This window comes from Oryzias latipes, chromosome 12 (assembly GCF_002234675.1).
Source record: "Oryzias latipes chromosome 12, ASM223467v1".
Taxonomy (NCBI): domain Eukaryota; kingdom Metazoa; phylum Chordata; class Actinopteri; order Beloniformes; family Adrianichthyidae; genus Oryzias; species Oryzias latipes.
The window spans coordinates 10,920,646-10,932,657 of NC_019870.2; the positions used below are offsets into that span (position 1 = coordinate 10,920,646).

The window sequence follows — 12,012 nt, forward strand, 5'->3', positions numbered from 1 at the left end:
GATAGAAACTAGCTTTCTCTATACACAAGGCTGCATGGAGGTCAGACAAAATGAGGCCTTAGTCACAACTGCACTGGGTGGCCAACAAAATATCAAGATCGTAGACCACTCTGAGTCTGTGGAGTGATAATGTTCGTGCACATTTTCTTTTAACGGGCATACGGTGGGCTACAGATTGTAGCAAACACTTATAAAATACATAATGGTAAGGAAGGGTGATGTATGAGTGATGCAGGCATGTCATACAGATTTTTCATTTTTGTGCAAGGAGCCCTTTAGTTATGTTCAACTAATAAGAGCGTGCTCCTTGAATGCTCCTTGCGCGCAACCTGAATGTCAGAATTTAGGAAATTAGACAATCAGTGGGTAGTTCACATGCGTCCTAGGGGCACTTGCATGCCACTTCTGGTCATGCTCAGTAAGAAGCCACATCACTAACGACAAGAGCAGGGGTGTCAGAATTCAGGCCTTAGGTGCCGGTGTCCAATATACAGTACTTTCCAACCAACTTGCCATTGAAGCTTCTTATTGGCTAAACACACCTGGTCCAGGTAATCAACAGCAGATAAGGAAGGATTTCTGGAAAACCAGCTGGTGGCCGGCCCTCAAGGCTTGGAGTTTGACACCCCTGGACCAGGGTGTGGCACATGGACACCATATGACAGCATTACCCCTACATCAAAAATGTAGATATGCTTACCGCATGCAAAGCCATCATACACTCCATTTTCATGACGCCTTTTAAGGTGGCCGCAAGAGCCTCAAGAGTACCGTACTGTAATACACATCTGTGCTCCTCTTAAAATGCGGCCCCTCTTGTCTATGACTCTCCACAGGCCCTGACAAACCAAAAACCCACAGCCCCCAAGGTCAACCCTTGTATGGGTACATGTGACTCGAGGCTTAGTAGCAGAAAGCAGTGGTTTTTAAGTTAGTCAAACTTTAAATGTAATTGAATTTTTTTCTGTATGCATCACCTGATGTTTTTGACTTCTTAATGTCCAAGTACATTTTAGGCAGGCTGCTAATCCATCACACAAAAATACAGAGCAAACCATATCATCATTCTGAGTCCTGGCTGCACAAACAAGACATTTCAAAGTCAGCGTTGCTTTGAAAAAAAAAGAAAAAGAAGTATTTGTTGACATTGACATTTCAGCAATCCTGTCTCCAATGAAATAATAAGAAAAACTGCAACAATATTTCCGACTGAGGCAGCGTAGGCTTAGATCGGCATTAAAATGAATGAATACATCAAAGAAGAAAACTAAGGTAAACATATTTTGCAGAATGCAGCTGCAAGCTGCCATCATTTGTGTCTAGAATGTGGCTGTCAGTTATCAGCTGCTGTCTGGAACTTGAAAACAAACAAAACTCCAACACAATTTTCTTAAGACATTCTGTCTGACATACAGTCAGATGAATATGTTCCTGGTTTTATTTCAATTTAAAATTCTCCATGTTTGCTATCAAGACAAAAGATTCATTCATTCATACATCTTCTAATCCGTTCTATCCCTTTCGGGGTCACTGGGCTGCCGGAGCCTATCCTGGCCACTTGTGGGCGAAGGCATTTCGTGTAACTAAAAACCTAAGAAGCATATTTTGGACTGTAGGAAGAAGCCGGACTAAACAAAGACAAGAAAAAACCAATGAAGAAGAAAAAGATCTAAAAACGTTTTATTGCTTAGTCTCTGTCGAATTTTCTTGCACGAGCAGAGATCGGCAAATTCCAGACATTTTTCTGAGTCAAAAGTTGCAACATTTCTTCTGTAATGCAATGACTAACTCTAATGTACCTCATAGTAAAAAACTTTCAAGTAAAAAGTGGCTCTCAGATTTTATATGTTTGCATATGTATGGCCACTTGTAACTTTTTTGAAGCCAAACTTTGACTTTGTTATTAGTTTATGGTTTAGTTGCAACTGCTTGTACGGCGGGGTCCCACAGGATATAGAAAGGTCACTTCTTGCCACAAACATGACAATCGTAAGTAATATTTTCAATTAAGGGAATAGCAGGACACACTTGCGCCTCCCTTAATATGCGCCTCGTCTAATACCCTCCATGGCCCAGAAAATCCAAAACATCACACCACCCTTACGAGTGCATGTGACTATATAACAAATTCCAAATGATTGCAAGTTTTCAACACAAAGCTCTTTATCCTAAAAAGACTAGGTAAAGTTCAGATCAAGTTAAGTTATTTTGTAGTCCTCCCCCCAAAGACTATTTATGAGTGTCAAAGTTACATCTTTTTCAAATTTTTTGGATGTTTAAAACAAGACGTTCTTGTAGTTGTATGAAATATGATGCTATGTACCCACCGGGCATGTGACGTGTGTGCCAGAACGAGCTGAATGCTGGTTTCTGTACATGTTTTAGCATTTGGGGTTCACATTGGATTGTCACCATCCATTACTAGCGCATGTACCTATAGTTGGAATAGGCTTGGTGTGAGATGTGTAAGCAGTGCAAATCTCGCAAATTCTGCTCCAGGCTTTTTCATACACAGGTCTATTTCGATATATGAAAGACTTGGTGACATATAGTTCCAGCCGGCTACGAACCGTAATTAGTTTTTCCTTCTTTGTGATCAATTTTCAAACAGTTATTAATTCAGTGAATTAAAAAGGACACTACCCATACATCACTACCAAATACAAGTTCCTGAACTCGTTCAACTGGTTTCACTTTCAGCGTTCAATATCTGCACGGTTTCTTAGTAGAGCCCAAACTTAACTTGATTGGTGACGCATGAATGCATGAGTTTTGAACGGAGAACCGCATATATGCACGTTTACATAGACTTTTTATTGAAAGTGGTGGCCTTCACTTTGAACTAATAACTAAATAGCCGTCCTACTCAGCCAACCACAATAAAAATAATTTTGTCTTTAACTTTATAGAATGGTAGTCTCTTTCTGCATTCTCCACCCGATTCTCCACCTACAGCAATGCTTTGAGATGGTCTGACCTCTAACCACCATCAGCAACTAGACTCTGGGGATTAAACATCTATGGTCCGAGTTCATCCCAAGCACGTCATCGGTTGAGCGCCTAATTTACAAAGATTAGGGACTTATTTCATGCACATTTTTCTGCAACACAAACAAATCTTTACTTGCATTAACTCTTCTGATTTAAAGTGCTGGTTGAATGCTGCAGATAGGAGGTAATGTTGAACTTGCAGGTAAACTGGTTTGAGGTATCTCAAACTTAAACAGAATTCTTGCAGCACATATGATCTGCTGAAGTTTTAGCAGACAAATTTTGTTAAATGAAATATTTGTTGGTCATCATTGCATGAGTTGGAAAAATGGATGACACAGCAGACACACCATATGTCTTGTGTGTGCAACTTCAACCATGCACTAAAAAGTTATACACTGTTATCACCAGTTAACAGTAAGGGTTGAGTTTACAATTTCATTTTTTAGATTTACTAAGACAAAAAAAAGACCAAATACAAGAAATATTTTTAAAAACTTTATTTACCTAAATTTTATACACTAACTGCATCAAATTAAAAGGTTAAGGAGGTTTTTTGTATCTGCTGAGTGATAAAAACGTCTATCCCATGTCGTTTCTCGTGTTGTGTTTTTAAGTCACACGTGTCTGTCTGTCAGGCAGTCTGATCAAATTCAACAGGAGAGACATCCAAACCAAATACTTTGAATTCGCTGATACAGTTAAATATGCTCATTAGAAAGCAGCAAGGTTCCCATGAAACTGTTGCATGATGTCATTTCTAGGAAAAAAATCAGTTCAGAGAACAAAACTGTTGAGTTTTATTAGTGATGGAGTTCTTATATAAAAAGAATGTAAAAAGGAAGAAACAACCTCAATTCTGGGCTCAGCAGTGTGCTGACTGTCCTCACAAAGGGAAACATCTTTTTTTTTTATTCTAAGACAGACTTTTCCGATTCGAGGAAAAAAGATGAAAGGTTTGGGAGAAAGCCTCAAATTTCAAATGATTGAGCAGACCACAGGGTCACATTATGGAGTTATAAGCCTTGTGCTAGCAACTGTACCTCCTAAAATGCATTCTTTTTGTCCCCATTTTTCCATTGTATCTAGCCCTATACAAAAAGTAGAAACAAAATTCAAAATGAAAGACTCTGCCCAGATGAAAAGCAACCTCACATTTTAAATAATAAAAAAACGCTTTCATCTAAGTGAAGTGAACACTTTTCCCATGAACTCAAATACGGCAGTTTTATCAAAGCATTTGTGTCTTTTACATATGCTCAAGATCTTCTCTGGTGTAAGTCCTGATGTACACCATGGGGAGCAGCGGATGCTTGGGGCACCAAATGCTTCTGTATAATTAAACAATAAAGACTAATTTGACAGGAAGAAAGAGTTTCTTAGTAAGTCTGCAGCCTGAATGTGCTTTTGGTTTTGGCAGCTGTCAGTTATTGCTCCACCAATATCAACAATATTTTCTTGTGGACCAAGTTTTTCTTTTTTTAAAAAAAAACATGGTTTGGGATCAACACAAGAAAAAAAAAAGGTTAAAAATCCTATTAATAATGAAACAATAACAAAAGAAAAAAAGAAATATATGAATTATATATGCATAAAGTATTAAATAACCCTTGTCATGTGCTACAGTTTTATATTTTTGGAGTTGAGGTAACGTGTTTTGAATGATAAATCAAACTCATAAATCAAACTCGAAAGCATGTCCAGTCGGAAGTCCAAATCTCAAGTCTATGTATTTAGTTTTTCCCAGTCTTCAATTACAATTATTTTGTTTAAGTATTTGCGATCTCAACCAAATCTATTATTTTTCTCTGTCTGACTTAACATTTGGGCCAAAGGTTGACAATGATTTACTTTTATATTTTCACATTCATAACATTTACATTAAAGAAACCAAAAAAAAAAAAAAAAAAAATCATAAAAATAGGAGGAGGCAGGAAGAAAGTGATGCTCCATAGGGGTCAATGCACACCTTCATTATGGAGCTGTGTGCAACTTTTTAGTAATTTTTTTTCATTGACATGTTTTATATGAAATGCTGATGAGTTACAGGTGTTCCTCAAACAATATGAGTTGGAAACCAAAATACAATTTTAATAATCTATGAGTTTACAACATTGTCACAAGAACAGGCAGATGGCTGGATCCAAATGTAGCAGGTTTATTAGCTCAGCTAAAAATCCACTAAGCTAAATCAGGGTCAGGCAGGCCGGGTTTGGTAACAGGCACAAGATCATCAAAGGAGGGACAGAGTAGTCAGGATCCAGGCGAGAGTCGGGGCAGGCGGCAGGCAAACAGAGACATGGGTCAGGAAACAGAAGATCATGTCACGGTGCCTGGCAGTCTCCTCCCCCCTCCAGCTCTGCTCTGATGTTCCTGATTGCCACCAGCTGCCATCACTCTCCTCATCATCTTCTATGGATTCAAAAGGAGGCCCAACGCCACTACTCGACGCCAGTTTGTTACCCCTTATGGTGACAGTTCTGGTTCTAAGCTTCATTACTGCTTTGCTCAAAGTCTCTGGGTCCTACTAATTCTATGTTCCCTGTCTCAGGATCCAAACTCTCACGAGTGACGGCAGCACGGACCTTTCATTCTAAGGCTCAGGAGATCGGAAACCCTTGGCACCCGCTAACCGCTTCTAAACCCTCCAGCCTCGCCACAGCCACGTCTAGTCTGGACCTTCTTCAACCAACCATCTTCACCTCTGGAGAAAACAAATCCTTTCTCATCATCCACTTACCTGTCTTCCTTCTGGGTTGCAGCATCTGGGTTCCTCATCCTTGTGAGATCATGACAGATCAGGACCAAATATAATGCTCGGTAAGGAAGGCAGAGTGGCACACTCAGTATTTCACACTGAGTGTGGCTCAGTGCAGTGCTTAAGCAGATTGTAAATGATTGAGTGAATGAGAGACAGGTGTGTGGCATCCAGGAAGTGCACACTGAGGTTGCTGGGAGATTAAGTGCATTCAGTACTCTGGAGATGGTTCCAGAGGGGGTGAAAGAGTTCAGACTTCTGACAATTATCCTTTGAGTTTTTGGATTTATGCATTGACTGTAAAGATCATTCAGGACAAACTCTGTCTTCTTAAATAAACATAGTTTCAATTTAATTTACTCTTAAAGCCCAAGTTCACAACGGAGGTCTCAAAATCCTACACAAACAGCAAACACAGCTTTGATAAGATAAATGTTAAATTAAATTCAGAAAATTACAGTAAAACCAGATTGTCTCAATTGTAAACTATAGGCTATGAACGGAACCAACAGATTATATTAAATATTAAAAGGCTTTTGATGTTATGCCAACACTGAACAAGCAAGGGTGAAAGGGAAGAGGAAAACTCTGACTTGTGGACATTTTTGAAAAGAAAGCCCAGACCCAGGAAGAATGAGAATGATCATCTACAGTGACCAGTTGGGGTCTGTGAGAAGAGAAAAGAAAAGAGACAAAAATGAAAAGTACAGTAATAGCTAATAAGATGAACAGTACCTGCAGCAAAATGAAGATGAACAAGCATAACATTCTTAGAACATTTTTTGTAGGACAAAGTAAATCAACTGCGAAGGACCCAAAGTGCAGGAGACCAGTCTTATGGCATAAATTAAACATTTAATGAGTGAACATAAACAGAACTAAACCATTAACTAAAGGAGCAGGGGAAAAAAAAAACAAGAATGACAAAATGTGATCTAGTCACAAAGAACTGAAAACCAGACACCTAAATACACTGAGGATTATTAACTAAATAAAAACAGTGGTGCATAATTAACAACTTAAACCAGGTGCGACTGACTGGGGGGGGCACACAAAACCTTAAATCAGAACACGACAACAACCAACAAAATAACTGAGAAACTAAACCATCTTCACATTAAGCAATGGGAGTTTGGACAGTGAAAACATAAACATGTTAGCTTCTGCAAGAGAAAAAATGGTAAAATTAGAAAACTCAAAATCCCAGTAGTTTTTAAGATTTTAAAAGATTCATCATAGGTGTGAAAGATCAGATGGGAGACAAACACTAAAACTTCCAGACAATAGTCATAAAAGCTATCACAATAATGACATTTCAATTCATGGGAAAGAAAGAAAACAGACTGTTATGTTTTGGTGTTTTCTTTTATTTGGTTTTGTGTTGTTGTGTTTTTTTGTACTTATGTTTTGTCTGCTTTGTGCTTCTGCAGGGTGGCCTGGGGCAGGAGGCGTGGCCTTCTATACTGGTGTCTCTGCACACCTGCACCCAATCTACACTGGTCCTTTAAAAGCCTCTCCCTGGCTCCTCCAACCTGCCAGGTTATTTTCCTTTCCATGTGGCCTCGCCCTTGTTCCTGTGATCGCTGTCTGTGGCCCAGCCTCCTACCTTCACTGCCAGTCTGCCTCCTTTGGTTTTGTTCCTGTAGTGAAGCTAATAAACGTCACTTATCTGACACTTCCAGTCTGACTCTGCTCTGGGATCCGTCTACACGCCGTAACACAGGCAAAGAAAAAGTCTACTATAAAGCGTAAAAAAATATCATGAAACAAACCCCCGCTTTATCTAAAATAATTTTGAAACTATGGTTTTCCTCTTTCTTTAACAAGGTTGGGCGGGATGCAGTTTCAGGAAGTGGCACATCCTCAATTACAACCTTGCCGGAATTGGCATAACCTTTCTCCATACCGTCTTCTCGTGAAATTTGAGAGGTGAGATGATGACATTAAGCTTGGTTGGTCATTTTAGCGGCTGAATTTGAGATTTATTTTGGATACAAATGGATACAGAAATAACTTAAGCCCTATTTAATAACTAACACTAATTGTTTATTTAAATCATACATTTTTATATATATGTATTTATATGCTTTTCCTATAAAACCACAAACCAGAGGTACATGCAGTTATGTGTAGCAGAAAATATAAATAACGAGAGAAAATGTGAGCTACAGTAATCCATTTTAATTTATATTATCCACAGCAGAGAAGAACTCAAAGAGCTAAGCTTCTTCCACATTAAATTACATCAAAACATTCTGAAGAGTTAGAATAAGTCTATAATGAGCAAATGGTCATTCATATTAAAAATATACATCAATGCCAACTGACTTCTCTGAGCTATAATATTTGCATTAGCTGAGATAATTATACAAAATTAAAGTTCTTGACTGATAAATATGCACTGGGTCAAAGTAGGCTTTTATTTTTATTTTTTGTGTTGCGAAGATTTCTTCGCAGTCTGTAAAATCAGAAATCATTTGAAGGATTTTTGCTCCCTGGATAAAGAAATAGAAGGGAGATGCTGCAACCTGCTATGATTGAACAATTTTCCACCAACAAAAAAGAGGAAACTACTGTACCCTTTCACACATTTGAAATGTTCTGAACTTTTAAGCTTCTCCAAATTCTCATGAATATTAATTTCAGCTTTATATAAAAAAAAACAAAAAACATGTGTTCTTAAAAACATCATACACTGTACCAGCAGAGACTGGAGTCAGCAGGAAGGATTGACAGGAGCTGAGGCAGCAGAGAAAGTCACTGTGACAACCCATTCTGAAGCAGGGTGCTGAAAGTAAACGGAATAAAGTGATGACTGGGATATTTTGGAGATCAGATTTATGATGGCCTCCGTGATGAACTGCTGAAAAACATTTTGGAAACAGAATATTGGAGCCAACTTTCCAACAGGTTTTTCTTTATAGAAATAAATCCATAAACTCTGTATATAAGGATTTTATTCAAACAAATGTTTGTTCTTTCTATATAATAAGTGATTTTTAATTTTAGACTGTTCCTTGAAACTGTAGCTGTAATTGTACCACCAAATATTCCAAGCAGACAACCCAGTCAATGATTATCAGGCTTGGCCACAGTAGCTGACACAGTAATTGACTAACGTGTGAAGTAATTTCATGCAGAAATTATTTAGCATTTTTGGTGTAGTTTAATTTCAAAGTGGAAATGCAGACTCCAGGATGGTGGCTCGGGGAGATAGGAGACGGCTCTGTGCCTGAGTTCATGCATAAGAAGATATGTCTGCCATGCTGTGTTTGATTAATGGCACCACAGGCCTGCTCATCAAGAGGTAATAAAATATGAGGGCATAAGTCAGACTGCATCCCAGTGTTCTGACAGGTGTTCAGGTCTTTAAGCCAGAGCTTCTCTGAGGTAGCCAAATCAAAAGATCTGTCTTCATCCTCCGTCTAAATGATTTCTAAATGTTAAAGCCTCCAAGCCAAAAGTCAAAGGAGCTATGATCTCTGAATCGAAAAAAATAGGCAACATACGGTTTCAAATCACAAAATAGTTTATTATCATGTTTTCATACACTATGTGGAAAAAGATCGAGCTGAAGGTTTTTTTTGTTGTTCCTTAAAGTTTGTCTAAAATTCAACTATCCAGTGTGTTTACTGCAGATGTTGATCGACTGAGAGCAGAGCATGATTTCTGGACAAATCCTTGAAACATCTTTTAAAAAATGCAGTCAGAGGAAATCCCTGAGACCAGAGACTTCTTTGATTTTGATCATATTCTTGTCTTTTTTAAAGTCAGGTAATTGTTATACTTCTTTGAACTATAGATTACATTTATTTGAGAGCTTTTTAAAAGCCATTCATTTTCGAATTTATAAAATAAGCCTGTTGAATCGAATGTAATTTTTTTTCTGCGTTGTGCCATCTTTGGTTCTTCTGTTCACAGAGGACACTTCAGTTTGGGAAAGGATGACTTCAGGGGTCTGCAAGCTGAGGCTCTGGAGCTTCAGGTTTTATTTCTCGAATGTGGCTCCTAATTGCATTTACACGCACAGACCAGTACACATGTTACACCAAAGCTATAATTTTTTTATTCAATAGTAAATTGAGAATAAAATCAAATTCATGCAAAATGTAATGTTTTACTTCACTTTATTGCATTTTTAATTCAGGTAAATCTGCTATAGCAGGGTTGGATTTGATTTTTTGATTTGAAATGGTTTATTTCAAGCAATCAAATAACAATAATACACAAAAACAGTACAATCATCAGTTATACATTCATACAATGACGAATCAAACTTAGGATAATTAGACACATTAATAAATATTGCTTGAAAGGGAGTGGAAGGAAGCAAACTTGGATAATCCCACCCCTGTTCGCGGCTCCGGATGGGCTGCCCATCTGCACCTGGGATCGGCCCTTCCCTGGCTCTGGGACGGGACGGGACAACCCTCTCGGGGCCCCCGGTCGCTCTGGGTGTCACCCACTTCGGCTGCGGGGTCTGGGGTGGGGGGCTTGTCGGCCCTGTCCTGTGGGGGGGCGTTCTGGGGGGGAGGGGGGGCCCATTATTGGTGTGGGTCGGGGGGGCTAACGGGTCGGGGTCTCCGCTGAGGAAATCAGTGGTTGCCTTGGCCGGTTGGCCTCCTCGGTCCCGTCGAGGCCTGACCAGAGCTCTTCTAGGGCCGGCGTCTGGGGGTGGGGGCCTGGGCTTGCTCCGGGGGGGGGCGACGCTTTCTGGCTCCTCTCTCTCTGTGTGGGGTGGGTGGTGCCGGGCCTGGGGTGTCGGCGCCTCCGGGGGTGGGGCCCTGGGCTGGGTGGCCCTGGCCCCTTTGCTGGGGGGAAGCTGGGGGACGGCTGTTTGACCCCCGGGGGACAGTCTACCAGCTGTCCCCAACTTACCCCCTTCCTCATATAACCTCATATTACGGTGAGGGGGTGGGGGGTCTAGCCTGCGATGCGCCTTGGGGGGGGGGGCTACTTGGCAGTGGCCCCCCTCCTATGGTTGCCGTATGGAGTGGGCCCCCCCTCTTTCGGTTTTATTTGCACCTTAGACATGTAGGGTCCTTGGTAGGGGGGGTGCTTGGACATCACTGCAAGCAAGCAGCAGATGTCCTCCTGGCACCCTACCCGCCAATTTTAACCGCACCTTAGACATTTAGGGCCTCTTGGTGTGGAGGGTGAGGGGACATCACTGTGAGTAATCAGGAGATGTCCCCTTAGTGCCCTACTCGCCAATTTTAACTGCACCCCCCTTAGTACACACACCCCTCCCCCTTCAATATATACACTCAAACATAAACACACACACATGCACACAAACACCCTCTCAAACACCCATACACGCACACATTTTACAAGGAAGTTGGGACCTGGGTCCATCTGTCCCCTACCCCTTCCCTGGTGGGTGGTGCGGGCCCCTTGCCGATGGCGGCCGTGTTCCTTGGGTGCCGGCTCCCTGGGCCTGGCGGTGCTCTCTCCACACGGTGGGGGGGGTTCATATTACACCTGAGCCGGGGGTGTTCGTGTCCCTGGGGGGTGGGTCCTGGTCCTTGCCCCTGGGCGCTGGGCCCCGCCAAACTTCCAACATGGCCGAGCCTGGTCGGGCCATATTTATAACACCCCTTGTGGGCCACCCTTTTTTCCCCGGGGTTCCCCCCTCCTGGGCGGGGGCGGCGAGCCCCTGCCTTGCTCCTACCTGAACCAACCGTGGGCTGGGTGGGTGGCTGCCTGGAGTGCGGAGCGGGTCTCCCTTGGGGGGTCCTGGCTCGTACTTGGGGTCGGGGCGGGGGGATGCCCGGAACTCCTGGGTGGTGGTGGGGTGCTCGTCTGGGGCTGTGGGCGTCCCTCTCCGGTGGGGCCCTGCGTTGGGCTCTTCCGGCGCGGCGGGGGGGCTGCTTTCCTGGCTGGGCTGGGGCGGCGCTCTCTTTCCCTCCGCGCCTCCCTGCTCTCTGGCTCTGGGGGCCTCGCGGCGGTCCTGCTGGCCCTGGCCTGGGTGGCGGTCTTGGTCGCCCGGGGGGGCGGTTGTCCCCTGCCTGTTCCCGTATGGCGTTGGGGGAATTCCGGCTGCCGCTGCTGCTGCGGCGGGGGTCTGGGTGTGGGGGTGGCTGGGCGCTCCTCCTCCTTCTTTTCACATTCCACCATCCATTTTAGAAGAACATAAACACTCACTTGAGCACAGGTGTTGGCTCACCTTTGCACTAATAGTTTGCATGATTGAATGAATGAAAGATTTCACACTAGTTGGTTTAAAGGCATAGGTATGCGTTCGTGAACACTATCTGTTT

At 42.2% G+C, this 12,012-nt stretch overlaps 1 long non-coding RNA gene across 1 annotated transcript; it reads left to right on the forward strand.

Moving 5' to 3' along the window:
* The first annotated feature begins 371 nt into the window (after positions 1-371).
* Positions 372-9,935, forward strand: LOC110016057. The gene is made up of 3 exons (XR_002291320.2): positions 372-5,811; positions 7,180-9,523; positions 9,671-9,935. It is a non-coding gene; the product is annotated as an uncharacterized LOC110016057 (long non-coding RNA).
* Positions 9,936-12,012: the final 2,077 nt, after the last annotated feature.